General features: G+C 39.5%; 2 long non-coding RNA genes across 3 annotated transcripts in view; one reads left to right on the plus strand and one right to left on the minus strand.

Annotated features, from left to right (window-relative positions):
* The window catches only part of LOC134759792 (uncharacterized), a 105,028-nt gene extending 99,148 nt beyond the window's left edge, over positions 1 to 5,880 (minus strand). The window contains exon 1 of the long non-coding RNA XR_010136567.1: positions 3,058 to 5,880. This is a non-coding gene — a long non-coding RNA (uncharacterized LOC134759792). The remainder of the gene's footprint in view (positions 1 to 3,057) is intronic.
* Positions 5,881 to 11,250: 5,370 nt separating this feature from the next.
* LOC129047952 (uncharacterized) overlaps positions 11,251 to 15,244 on the plus strand; it is a 60,659-nt gene continuing 56,665 nt past the window's right edge. For both annotated transcript variants that reach the window (XR_010136568.1, XR_008509883.2), the window contains exons 1-2: positions 11,251 to 11,812; positions 13,046 to 13,162. This is a non-coding gene — a long non-coding RNA (uncharacterized LOC129047952). The remainder of the gene's footprint in view (positions 11,813 to 13,045; positions 13,163 to 15,244) is intronic.

A 15,244-nucleotide genomic window follows, 5' to 3' on the forward strand; every position in this document is an offset into this window, starting at 1 on the left:
CAGCAGCACTAATCTAAGTCTGTGGCTTCCTAATCATCTTACCAAATATTCCTACAGAGATAAAAATTAATTCTCCCACCCACACATAAGCCTTGCAACCACCGGTTCACTTACAAATTATTCCAGGATAATTGTTAATAATTATTACTAAACATGAACAGATTTGGATACTAAATTGTAAAATAACAGATAAACCTGCACACACAAGTACTGCTACTAGTACAAAACTCCATGACACAGTTGACCAGTGTCCAACTTAATCAATAGGATCCTTTGGTTTGTTTGTGTCATGTGTGTGTGCACATGTGTGTATGTGATTTTCCCCCCAATTTCTATTAGCACTGTACAAAAAAAGGAAGTTGAAAGTGTGAAGTATTCTATTGTTGCACAGACATGTGACTCTTGTCTAAATGGCATTAAAATTGTTCAGACATTGAAATGAAAGCAAATGTGCCTGTACCTATCACATTACGTAGGAAAACCAATGTAGGCTGAGTTGCATGTCACCAAATGCCCCACATGTGACAAACAGAGAAAGTGACATAATCCAAGTATCCAGCAAAAGCAGCCCACAGTAACAAATGCATCATTTCTGAAGAGGAAGAGAGAGCAGATGGCTCAGCAAGCAATTGTGGAACAGCCAGCTTCCCCCTCCGCACCTCCAAAACCAAATTGCCTCCCAGTATCTCATCCTAGGCACTGGAGAAACTCAGAGGCAAAACGCTCAAGCACCACAGTAGCAGCGGCCAGGGCAGGAGTCTCACGTCATGGTGCCCTGAGCTTGGACCCAGATGACCTGAGTTCACAGCAAGATTCTGCTTCTCGCTTTCTATGTTACCTTAAACAAGTTACTTAATTTCTTTAAATTTTATTTCCTCATCTATGCTATATGGGATCGGTAAGACTCCATAATATTCTAGGACATATTGACATGAAAGTGCTTCATGAACTACAAAGTACTCAACAAATGTTAAATTTCATTAATTAAAATGTACCGATTGGTTAGAACTAATACAAGCCAATCTGAAACCTAACAGCATATATCATACACAGTGTATGGAGAGCCCTAGCCCTAGATGATCACGGCTTCACAGATTCTTTTTAAGAGTGGTCAGTGAATTGTGGTTCTCTCTGCTAAAAAGTCATCATGACTATCCTTCTATCTTAAGGGTGGGATAAATCTATTCCATTCATTCCTCATTCAACAGTGGATGCTCAACATGTATTGAACATCCACTGTAAGCCATGCACTAGCTAAGTGACAAAAGATATAGTAGCTGAGGCTCTTTGGATGCTAATTTTTCTTAAAGATAATTATCTGTTTTTCTTTTATTGTTATTGCTTAAAGGGCTAACACCATGGAAAACAAAATGAATATTTAACTACATCAAGAAAGACTAGCGTCAGATATTTCTGGATTATTTGTTGCATCAGCCTAAGAAATAATAATGGCTTATACTGCTAGTACTTAAAAAAAAAGCTACCATAGGTGTTAACTGACTTAACTATCATACTAGCTGTATGAAAAAGGAATGATTTCCCACTCTTATGAAGCCTAAATGCAAATCTGAGTCTAAAACACTCTCCACTATACCATATTGTCTCTCACTTTAACACCAAGGGTTATCAAGGTGGGAAAAGAAAAGTATCTTCTGGCAAGATAAATCATAATTGTTTTCAATACTCTAGTGTACATTGTTGAGGCAGAGAGATTCCAGGACTTCACTGCCCTCAAACAGCTAAAACAGCTGTTTAGATAAAAACAGCTAAAACAAGCATTAGAAAAACCATAAAAGTGGGACTGAGTGATTTCAATAATTCCTTTTGCTACTGTTTTAATCCCACACAATACATGTATTTTATTTGTTTATTCACTGACATTCTGCTAACTGCAGGAGAAACTCCCAAAAGCTGAGACTAGACTAAAATAGTAGAACACTACTAATTGGTGGATCAATAAAGTACTCCATTCTGTTTGCATAAATAGACATTTTGATGGCAATCCTTTGCTTTGATGGCAACCAAAATAGATTAACTGGATCTTTAATAGATGTATATAATAAAAGCCACAGACAATATGCCCTGAAGATCGTCAATCTCTTATTCTGGCAGATGGTAGAAACGGAGGAAGGGGAAACGGAAGGGAAAGAACATTCCTGGAGCAGCTGTTGCATGTGGGTACCACACTGGGCACTTTACATATTTTAACTCTTTGCAGTTTCATCCTAACCCTACATACAATTTCACAGGTGAGGAAACAGAGGCTCAGAAAAGTTAAGACCAGTCCCATCTCTTCACTTGGCCCTACATTATCTTTCAAAATACTCTGATGCAGAAAGGCCAGAGCACACGTGTGTTACAGAGGAGCACCTTGGCTCCTGATGCTCCTTAGAGAGGCCAGGACTTGTGTGTCATGATTCAGGGATTGGACTTGCTGCCAAGGTCACAGATGGTACACTTGAGATCCCGTAGCCTATGTACAGAGTAGTCCCCAAGAGAGGGAAGGGTAAATATGAAGCCTTAGAAACACAAAATTAGGACATATACAGGGAGAAAGAGAAATGCGAGATGTGAAAGAACAACAAAAGTGCAAATCCATGGCAGTCAAGGATGTGTTAAGAAAGAGTAGGTGGTCAAAAGCTATGATGGTCAGTAGAATAAAGGCTAAGAATTGACCTCAAGCTTTAGGATAAAGTCTCTGTTATCCTGCAAGACCAGAATATCAGTAAAATTGGTGGAATTAACTATTTTTTTAATGATTATAAAACAAGACAATGCATTTTATGATGGAAAATGGGTAAGCACATAAAAATACCCTTGAACAATGTGGGGGTTAGGGGTGCTGACATCCCCATACAGTCGAAAAGCCACATATAACTTTGGCCTCCCCCAAAATTTAGCTAGGTTAACTATGTTGACCAGAGCCTTACTGATAACATAAACAGTTAATTAACATATATTTTTCATTTTGTGTGTATTATATACTGAACTCTTACAATAAAGTAAGTTAGAGAGAACACATTATGAAGAAAATCATAAGGAAAAGAATATACGTACTATTCATTAAGTGGAAGTGGATCTTCATAAAGGTCTTCATCCTCATCATCTTATTGTTAAGTAGGTTGAAAAGGAGGAGGAAGAAGAGAGGTCATCTTGCTGTTTCATGGGTGGCAGAAGTGGAAAAAAATCCACATATAAGTGGACCCATGCAGTTCAGATCTGTGTTGTTCAAGAGTTAACTGTTTAAAGGTGGGGGGAGGTAAAATCACTATAATTCCACCCTGACATGATTGACTTTTTAAAAAATTGTTAACATTTCAGCATATTTTCTCCTAATGTTCTTCTGGGAACTTTTTACACAGTTAAAATCATACTGACTGTGTAATTTTGTATGCTATTTTTTAGTTTAACATTGTCTAGAACATTTGCCCAAGTCTTTAAAAACCCCTATCACTAATCTTGAATGCCACTGAACCACAGACATTGAGGGTAAGCTCAATGCTTTATTCTTTTTGTATATTTCCACAGAAATCAGCACAGTCATTTTCAGAACAGAGATATTCAAAAAAAATTATTGAATGGAATTGCAGCACCAGTGCACTCTCATCTTCCCTTAATTTACCAGTCATCTGATGCCCCTTGTCTATGGTTCATTTTATGGTACATTGTGTCGGCTCTCAGGATGTTTTATATAATCTGTTTCAGGCTCTCCCTAACTGGACAGTGTGTGTCATGAGAGAAAGAAATTCATACCTTGAATTCCTCTTCTATCTTTTGCTTTCTATCTTCACCAACAGTGCCTACCATAATGTTCCTTCCACAGAAGATAATTTAATCTCATTACATTAAAATTACATCTATAAAAATTCAAAGAAGTAGAATATGTTTTATTTATACTGGTGATGCTTCTAGCACCAATAAAGCCTTTATATGTTTTCCTAAACCATAGTCCCTAGACTCATATCCTCTGTTTTCTTTCTTTCTCTTCCCTTTACAGTAGACTGAAACTGTATATACATATATATAAATCAGAAACTACAACCTTCATGATCTTTTTTTGGAAGACAACTTTGTTGAAGAGAGATTACAGAGGGGCAAGAATGGAAACAGGAAGATCAATTAGGAGGCTATTGCAAAAATCCAGAATCTATTACCTCCAAGAGCAGAACTTCATGTGTAGAAGTCATAGGCAGATGTATGGAATGGGCTGCCTCAGGAGGCAGTGAGCTTTCTGCCACTAGAGGTGCACAAATAGAGAACCACTTGGAAAGGACATGGACAAGGTTGGCCTTATAACCTAAAAGTCATTTCCAACATTGAGACTCCATGATCGTTGCCTAGAGTATCTCATGCCCTCAACAGCCTAGTAACCCCACAAACATATTCACTCTTTATTTTTATTATACAAGCACGGTATAATCACCATAGAAAATCATAAGGTAGAGATATTAGATAAGCAAAAAGAAAAGAAATAAAAATACAGTCCCAACATCCAGACATAGTCACGATTAGGACCTAAGCATGTGTGTACGTGTGTGTGTGTGTGTGTGTGTGTGTGTGTGTGTGTTCCCTTCTATTACATTAACTTGTCAGATGTATCATCAGACACATGATAGAAAGCATGGGTCTTTTCCTAACTAAACAAAATTTCCATCTTTATGGTATTTTATAATCTTCTTTTAAAATCCAATATATAATGAATATATTCCCCTGTCAATTTATATTTCTTGCTAGAGTCAGAAACTTCCTATAACAGCCCTGAAGTATTGAGTTATGTAAATAAAATAGAAACTGGCAGGATACTTACAGTCTTAGGAGATTTAGATAATGAGATAATATCATTACTCCATGAATGCCTCCCACTAGTTCTAAGTGGGATAGTTGAACTGTCTCCCGTTATAATATTTCACAGTCCTCTCCCAGTTTCAGCACTCTTCCTTCCATTATCATAACAAGCTATATCCCATGTCAAGTGACAGGAACATAATCAAAAGAGAGTGAAGAAACATCTGTTATCCTAATTGAGCCTCAGAGGTCTCATCTTACCTTTCCCTTGTAATGTCTGGGAATCTTATGATATTATAACCATCATTCATCCCATAAGAGCTTACAAGTTTCCAAGTGTCTCAGGTTTATTCATCATCTTAGCACCAAGGGGAACATCTCAGTAGGTCCTTAGATGTAGCATCTGTAGATTCATTTAAAAACAAATATTTATTGAGTATCTACTATGTGCCAGGTACCATACTCAACAATTGGGATAAAGCAGTATGCAAAAGATGAAAAATATCTGTCTTCATGAAGCTTTCATTCTTCTTGTAGGAAACAGACAATAAAAACTAAGTTGGCTGTATGGTGATAGATGCTGTGGCAGGAATGAAAGTAAGAAAGGGAGCCAAGATGGCCGAATAGGAACAGCTCCGGTCTACAGCTCCCAGCGCGAGCGACGCAGAAGACGGGTGATTTCTGCATTTCCATCTGAGGTACCGTGTTCATCTCACTAGGGAGTGCCAGACAGTGGGCGCAGGTCAGTGGGTGAGCGCACCGTGCGCCAGCCGAAGCAGGGGCGACGCATTGCCTGACTCGGGAAGCGCAAGGGGTCAGGGAGTTCCATTTCCAGGGGTGACAGACGGCACCTGGAAAATCGGGCCACTCCCACCCGAATACTGTGCTTTTCCGACGGGCTTAGGAAACGGTGCCCCAGGAGAGTACAGCCCGCACCTGGCTCAGAGGGTCCTACGCCCACGGAGTCTCGCTGATTCCTAGCACAGCAGTCTGAGATCAAACAGCAAGTCAGCAGCGAGGCTGGGGGAGGGGCGCCCGCCATTGCCCAGGCTCTCTTACGTAAACAAAGCAGCCTGGAAGCTTGGACTGGGTGGAACCCACCACAGCTCAAGGAGGCCTGCCTGCCTCTGTAGGCTCCACCTCTGGGGGCAGGGCACAGACAAACAAAAAGACAGCAGTAACCTCTGCAGACTTAAATATCCCTGTCTGACAGCTTTGAGGAGAGCAGTGGTTCTCCCAGCACGCAGCTGGAGATCTGAGAACGGGCTGACTGCCTCAAGTGGGTCCCTGACCCCTGACCCCTGACCCCCGAGCAGCCTAACTGGGAGGCACCCCCCAGCAGGGGCAGACTGACACCTCACACGGCCGGCCAGGTACTCCAACAGACCTGCAGCTGAGGGTCCTCTCTGTTAGAAGGAAAACTAACAGAAAGGACATCCACACCAAAAACCCATCTGTACATCACCATCATCAAAGACCAAAAGTAGATAAAACCACAAAGATGGGGAAAAAACAGAGCAGAAAAACTGGAAACTCTAAAAACCAGAGTACCTCTCCTCCTCCAAAGGAACGCAGTTCCTCACCAGCAACGGAACAAAGCTGGACGGAGAATGACTTTGACGAGCTGAGAGAAGAAGGCTTCAGACGATCAAATTACTCCGAGCTACGGGAGGATATTCAAACCAAAGGCAAAGAAGTTGAAAACTTTGAAAAAAATTTAGAAGAATGTATAACTAGAATAACCAATACAGAGAAGTGCTTAAAGGAGCTGATGGAGCTGAAAACCAAGGCTCGAGAACTACGTGAACAATGCAGAAGCCTCAGGAGCCAATGCGATCAAATGGAAGAAAGGGTATCAGCCCTGGAAGATGAAATGAATGAAATGAAGCGAGAAGGGAAGTTTAGAGAAAAAAGAATAAAAAGAAACGAGCAAAGCCTCCAAGAAATATGGGACTATGGGAAAAGACCAAATCTACGTCTGATTGGTGTACCTGAAAGTGATGGGGAGAATGGAACCAAGTTGGAAAACACTCTGCAGGATATTATCCAGGAGAACTTCCCCAATCTAGCAAGGCAGGCCAACATTTCGGATTCAGGAAATATAGAGAACGCCACAAAGATAATCCTCGAGAAGAGCAACTCCAAGACACATAATTGTCAGATTCACCAAAGTTGAAATGAAGGAAAAAATGTTAAAGGGCAGCCAGAGAGAAAGGTCGGGTTACCTTCAAAGAGAAGCCCATCAGACTAACAGCGGATCTCTCGGCAGAAACCCTACAAGCCAGAAGAGAGTGGGGGCCAATATTCAACATTCTTAAAGAAAAGAATTTTTAACCCAGAATTTCATATCCTGCCAAACTAAGCTTCATAAGTGAAGGAGAAATAAAATACTTTACAGACAAGCAAATGCTGAGAGATTTTGTCACCACCAGGCCTGCCCTAAAAGAGCTCCTGAAGGAAGCGCTAAACATGGAAAGGCACAACCGGTACCAGCCACTGCAAAATCATACCGAAATGTAAAGACCATCGAGACTAGGAAGAGACTGCATCAACTAACGAGCAAAATAACCAGCTAACATCATAATGACAGGATCAGATTCACACATAACAATGTTAACTTTAAATGTAAATGGACTAAATGCTCCAATTAAAAGACACAGACTGGCAAATTGGATAAAGACTCAAGACCCATCAGTGTGCTGTATTGAGAAAACCCATCTCACGTGCAGAGACACACATAGGCTCAGAATAAAAGGATGGAGGAAGATCTACCAAGCAAATGGAAAACAAAAAAAGGCAGGGGTTGCAATCCTAGTCTCTGATAAAACAGACTTTAAACCAACAAAGATCAAAAGAGACAAAGAAGGCCATTACATAATGGTAAAGGGATTAATTCAACAAGAAGAGCTAACTATCCTAAATATATATGCACCCAATACAGGAGCACCCAGATTCATAAAGCAAGTCCTGAGTGACCTACAAAGAGACTTAGACTCCCACGCAATAATAATGGGAGACTTTAACACCCCACTGTCAACATTAGACAGATCAACGAGACAGAAAGTCAACAAGGATACCCAGGAATTGAACTCAGCTCTGCACCAAGCGGACCTAATAGACATCTACAGAACTCTCCACCCCAAATCAACAGAATATACATTTTTTTCAGCACCACACCACACCTATTCCAAAATTGACCATATACTTGGAAGTAAAGCTCTCCTCAATAAATGTAAAAGAACAGAAATTGTAACAAACTGTCTCTCAGATCACAGTGCAATCAAGCTAGAACTCAGGATTAAGAATCTCACTCAAAACCACTCAACTACGTGGAAACTGAGCAACCTGCTCCTGAATGACTACTGGGTACACAACGAAATGAAGGCAGAAATAAAGATGTTCTTTGAAACCAACGAGAACCAAGACACAACATACCAGAATCTCTGGGATGCATTCAAAGCAGTGTGTAGAGGGAAATTTATAGCACTAAATGCCCACAAGAGAAAGCAGGAAAGATCCAAAATTGACACCCTAACATCACAATTAAAAGAACTAGAAAAGCAAGAGCAAACACATTCAAAAGCTACCAGCAGGCAAGAAATAACTAAAATCAGAGCAGAACTGAAGGAAATAGAGATACAAAAAACCCTTCAAAAACTCAATGAATCCAGGAGCTGGTTTTTTGAAAGGATCAACAAAATTGATAGACCGCTAGCAAGATTAATAAAGAAAAAAAGAGAGAAGAATCAAATAGATGCAATAAAAAATGATAAAGGGGATATCACCACTGATCCCACAGAAATACAAACTACCATCAGAGAATATTACAAACACCTCTACACAAATAAACTAGAAAATCTAGAAGAAATGGATAAATTCCTCAACACATACACCCTCCCAAGACTAAACCAGGAAGAAGTTGAATCTCTGAATAGACCAATAACAGGAGCTGAAATTGTGGCAATAATCAATAGCTTACCAACCAAAAAAAGTCCAGGACCAGATGGATTCACAGCCGAATTCTACCAGAGGTACAAGGAGGAGCTGGTACCATTCCTTCTGAAACTATTCCAATCAACAGAAAAAGAGGGAATCCTCCCTAACTCATTTTATGAGGCCAGCATCATCCTGATACCAAAGCCTGGCAGAGACACAACAAAAAAAGAGAATTTTAGACCAATATCCTTGATGAACATTGATGCAAAAATCCTCAATAAAATACTGGCAAACAGAATCCAGCAGCACATCAAAAAGCTTATCCACCATGATCAAGTGGGCTTCATCCCTGGGATGCAAGGCTGGTTCAATATACACAAATCAATAAATGTAATCCAGCATATAAACAGAACCAAAGACAAAAACCACATGATTATCTCAATAGATGCAGAAAAGGCCTTTGACAAAATTCAACAACCCTTCATGCTAAAAACTCTCAATAAATTAGGTATTGATGGGACGTATCTCAAAATAATAAGAGCTATTTATGACAAACCCACAGCCAATATCATACTGAATAGGCAAAAACTGGAAGCATTCCCTTTGAAAACTGGCACAAGACAGGGATGCCCTCTCTCACCACTTCTATTCAACATAGTGTTGGAAGTTCTGGCCAGGGCAATTAGGCAAGAGAAGGAAATCAAGGGTATTCAATTAGGAAAAGAGGAAGTCAAATTGTCCCTGTTTGCAGATGACATGATAGTATATCTAGAAAACCCCATTGTCTCAGCCCAAAATCTCCTTAAGCTGATAAGCAACTTCAGCAAAGTCTCAGGATACAAAATCAATGTGCAAAAATCACAAGCATTCTTATACATCAATAACAAACAGAGAGCCAAATCATGAGTGAACTCCCATTCACAATTTCTTCAAAGAGAATAAAATACCTAGGAATCCAACTTACAAGGGATGTGAAGGATCTCTTCAAGGAGAACTACAAACCACTGCTCAAGGAAATAAAAGAGGATACAAACAAATGGAAGAACATTCCATGCTCATGGGTAGGAAGAATCAATATCATGAAAATGGCCATCCTTCCCAAGGTAATTTACAGATTCAATGCCATCCCCATCAAGTTACCAATGACTTTCTTCACAGAATTGGAAAAAACTACTTTAAAGTTCATATGGAACCAAAAAAGAGCCCGCATCGCCAAGTCAATCCTAAGCCAAAAGAACAAAGCCGGAGGCATCACACTACCTGACTTCAAACTATACTACAAGGCTACAGTAACCAAAACGGCATGGTACTGGTACCAAAACAGAGATATAGATCAATGGAACAGAACAGAGCCGTCAGAAATAATGCCACATATCTACAAGTATCTGATCTTTGACAAACCTGACAAAAACAAGAAATGGGGAAAGGATTCCCTATTTAATAAATGGTACTGGGAAAACTGGCTAGCCATATGTAGAAAGCTGAAACTGGATCCCTTCCTTACACCTTATACAAAAATCAATTCAAGATGGATTAAAGACTTAAATGTTAGACCTAAAACCATAAAAACCCTAGAAGAAAACCTAGGCATTACCATTCAGGACATAGGCATGGGCAAAGACTTCATGTCTAAAACACCAAAAGCAATGGCAACAAAAGCCAAAATTGACAAATGGGATCTAATTAAACTCAAGAGCTTCTGCACAGCAAAGGAAACTACCATCAGAGTGAACAGGCAACCTACAAAATGGGAGAACATTTTCGCAACCTACTCATCTGACAAAGGGCTAATATCCAGAATCTACAATGAACTCCAACAAATTTACAAGAAAAAAACAAACAACCCTATCAAAAAGTGGGCGAAGGACATGAACAGACACTTCTCAAAAGAAGACATTTATGCAGCCAAAAAACACATGAAAAAATGCTCACCATCACTGGCCATCAGAGAAATGCAAATCAAAACCACAATGAGATACCATCTCACACCAGTTAGAATGGCAATCATTAAAAAGTCAGGAAACAACAGGTGCTGGAGAGGATGTGGAGAAATAGGAACACTTTTACACTGTTGGTGGGACTGTAAACTAGTTCAACCCTTGTGGAAGTCAGTGTGGCGATTCCTCAGGGATCTAGAACTAGAAATTCCATTTGACCCAGCCATCCCATTACTGGGTATATACCCAAAGGACTATAAATCATGCTGCTATAAAGACACATGCACACGTATGTTTATTGCAGCATTATTCACAATAGCAAAGACTTGGAACCAACCCAAATGTCCAACAATGATAGACTGGATTAAGAAAATGTGGCACATATACACCATGGAATACTATGCAGCCATAAAAAATGATGAGTTCATGTCCTTTGTAGGGACATGGATGAAATTGGAAATCATCATTCTCAGTCAACTATCGCAAGAACAAAAAACCAAACACCGCATATTCTCACTCATAGGTGGGAATTGAACAATGAGAACACATGGACACAGGAAGGGGAACATCACACTTCGGGGACTGTTGTGGAGTGGGGGGAGGGGGGAGGGATAGCATTGGGAGATATACTTAATGCTAGATGACGAGTTGGTGGGTGCAGCGCACCAGCATGGGACATGTATACATATGTAACTTACCTGCACGTTGCGCACATGTACCATAGAGCCTAAAGTATAATAATAATAATAATAACAATAATAAAAAAAGAAAAAAAAAAGAAAGTAAGAAAGGAGGATAAGTAAAGACATGAAGGAGAAAGGGGATTGTAATTTTAAATAGCATGGTCAGGAAAGTCCTAAATAAAAAGGATGGCTTTAGAGCAAAGACCTGAAGTAGGGAAGGAGGGAGTCTCACATGTATTAAGGGAAGAGCGTTCCAGGCAGTAGCTCCGAGGCAGGAAAGTACTTGGGCATGTTCCGGACACAGTATGGAGTGACATGCTGATCCAGTATGGAGGCCAATGTGGGTGGAACAGAGTGAAGAAAAAGGTAATAGAAGATGAGGTCATAAAGGTAGCTGGAAGCAAGATCACATAGGACATTGCATATCACTGAAAGTCTTGAATTTTTATCTGAGGGAGGTGGAAACTATTGGTGAGTATTGAGCATGAGAGTGACATCATATGACTTGGGTTTTTGAAGGACCCTTTTGTTGAGAGTAGATAATAGAGGGCAAAAGTAGAAGCATGAAGACCAACTAGGAAGCTGGAAAAATCCAGGAAATTGTGGCTTGGAGCCATGTAGGGGGTAAGAGGCAGCCAGATTCTACATAGATTTTGAAAAAGCAGCCTCAGGATATGGTGAGAGTTATGATATGTGTTGTAAGAAAGAGAAGAGTTAAGGATGTCACCAAAATTTTTGGCCCTGGAAACTGAAAGAATAGAGTTATCATGTGCTGAAAGGGGAGCACTGTGAAAAGAGCAGGTTTGCAGTGGAGGAAATTAGGAATTCAGCTTCGGACGTTAGAGTTGATTAGCCATCAAAGAGGAGCTGTTGAATAAATAGATGGATCTGTTTAGTCTGAGTCTTGGGGAGTTTAGGTTAGAAAGTTGAGAGTTATCAGCATATAGATCAGGGGTGTCCAAACTTTTAGCTTCCCTGGGCCACATTAGAAGAAGAAAAATTGTCTTGGGCCACATATAAAATACACTAACACTAATGTTAGCTAATTGAGCTAACAAAAAAATCACCAAAAAAAAAATCCATAATGTTTGGGTTTTATTTTTTTATTTTATTTTTTTTTAGATGGAGTCTCGCTCTGTCACCCAGGCTGGAGTTTAGTGGTGTTCTCTTGGCTCACTGCAACCTCCGCCTCCCAGGTTCAAGCGATTCTCCTGCCTCAGCCTCCTTAGTAGCTGGGACTACAGGCGCATGCCACCACACCCAGCTAACTTTTGTATTTTTGGTAGAGACAGAGTTTCACCATATTGGCTAGGATGGTCTCAATCTCTTGACCTCATGATCCGCCTGCCTCAGCCTCCGAAAGTGCTGAGATTACAGACGTGAGCCACCACGCCTGGCCAAAAATCTCATAATGTTTTAAGAAAGTCTATGAATTTGTGTTGGGTCACATTCAAAGATGTCCTGGGCCACATGCAGCCCATGGGCTACGGGCTGGACAAGCTTGATATAGATGGTACTGACAGCTGTAGACTAGAAGAGATAACTCAGATAGTAAATGTAGATTAAAAAAAAAACAAATAGGTCCAAGAACTAAACTTGGAAGCCTGCCAATATTTAGAGGTCAGAGCCCATGTGGTAAAAACAGAAAGCATGAAAAACATCAAACAGATACTAACAGGCATAAAATCTTTATGCAAACTTCAGGAAACGTGGAAGTCAAAAGTTCTAAGAAAAAGGAAAGTAAATATCAGCATTTTGGTGATCTTGAGATGTGCAAGATGATACAAGACCATAACAGTGTCTGATTCTGGAGAATGAAGGGTAAGAAGTATTAACCAGAGCAGATTTGATCCTTGCCATGTAATGGTGACTTCAGAACAACACCATTAATTCCAGCTAAAGCCACTTACAACAATATTCAACTATAATTTAGATGTAATAATCACATTATATCCCATTATACAAGTATTAAATAATTTATTTAAATAACTTCCTATTTCTGGACATTTACGTTTCTAAATCTCTTGGCTATTTTAAATATTTTTAATGGACATTCTTCTAACCACTTCTTTGCAGATATTATTATTTCTTTGAAATACATTTTGTTAAGTATAATTACTAGATTAAAGGTGGTACACTTTTTAAAAAGACTTCTAATATGTATTTCTGGATTGGCCTTCATAAATCTAGTACCAATTTACATTCCTATTAATGGGGTATAAGTGTCTTTCCAAACCCTCTCCAATGCTAGATTATTTTCTTCATTTGTAATTGTTAGAAAATCACATCTCTTTCTTTCTCTTTGAATTTCTTAATTATCAAATTAGATTTTATTTTTCATATGATTATTGGTCTTTATATTTCTTCTTTTATAACTTGCCCATTTTGATTTATGAGTTTTTTAAATAAATTAATGATTTTATCATTTTTGACTATCATATATGTTGCAAATATTTTTTTCCCATTTTACCTTTTGCCTTTTTATTTTGTTAACATCACTTTGGGTAGGATAGAGATTGCTAATTTTTATTTAGTTGAGTGTAGCCAATTTTTCCTTTATGATTTCTATTTTTATTTTTGGCATCATAGTTAGGAAGACTTTCTCACATCCAGCATTGTATAAATATTCACCCAAATTTTCTGCCATACCATTATGATGGCACTGTTTTTCATTTTAATCACTACCTCTCAGAAATTTATTTATTTATTTATTTATTTTTATTTTTTTTGAGATGGAGTCTCACTCTGTCGCCCAGGCTGGAGTGCAGTGGCACAATCTCAGCTCTCTGCAAGCTCCGCCTCCTGGGTTCCCGCCATTCTCTTGCCTTAGCCTTCTGAGTAGTTGGGACTACAGGTGCCCACCACCACACCCGGCTAATTTTTTGTATTTTTTTTTAGTACAGACAGGATTTCACCGTGTTAGCCAGGATGGTCTTGATCTCCTGACCTCATGATCTGCCCACCTTGGCCTCCCAAAGTGCTGGGATTACAGGCTTGAGCCACCGCGCCCAAAAAAGAAATTTATTTTAGGTGGGATAGAAGTTCATTAGACTTATAAAAGTATCTGAAACATGTCTTAATCAATTTAAAGGTTTATTTTGCCAAGGTTAAGGGCCATGGCCTGTTACAAAGCTTAAGGAGGTCTTGAGAACATGTGCCCAAGTTGCTTGAGTTATAGCTTGGTTTTATACATTTTAGCAAGACAGAAGTTACAGGCAAAGACATAAATCAATATATGTAAGGTATACATGGGTTTGGCTCAGAAAGGCAGGACATCTCAAAGTGGGGGAGGGGAACTGGAGAGGGTGGTGCAGGGGTTCCAGCTCATAGGCGAATTCAGAGATTTCCTGATTGGCAATTCATTGAAAGAGTTAAGCCCTGCCTGAAGAGTTGAATTCAGCATAAAGAAATTAGTTTAGATAAGAGGGTTGTGGAAGCCCAGGCTCTTGCTATGTAGACGAAGACTCCAGGTAGCAGGCTTCAGAGAGTATAAATGGTGAACGTCTCTTATCAGAACTTAAAAGGTGTCAGACTCTCCAGAAAAAAAACTTAGTAAGGAAAGGAGATTTTCTACAGAACGCAAATTTCTCCCACACGAGACAGCTTTACAGGGCTGTTTCAGAATATGTCAAATAAACATATTTAAGGGTAAAATACTTTGATTTCTTTCAGGGCCTGTTATCTTTCGTATGATGCTATACCAGAGTAAGGTTGGAATTTGGTATCTTATTGCAACTAAGAGTCTGTTTTGTCAGTCTTAACATCTCTGTTTTAATGTTAACACTGTCTAGTTATGTCTAAACTCCAAAGGATGTAAAGTATAATGAGGCATGTCTGACCCTTACTTCCTGTCATGGCCTGAACTAGCTTTTCAGGTTTCTTTGGGGTCCCCTTGGCCAAGAG

The sequence above is a fragment of the Pongo abelii genome, chromosome 13 (genome assembly GCF_028885655.2).
Source record: "Pongo abelii isolate AG06213 chromosome 13, NHGRI_mPonAbe1-v2.0_pri, whole genome shotgun sequence".
Taxonomy (NCBI): Eukaryota; Metazoa; Chordata; class Mammalia; order Primates; family Hominidae; genus Pongo; species Pongo abelii.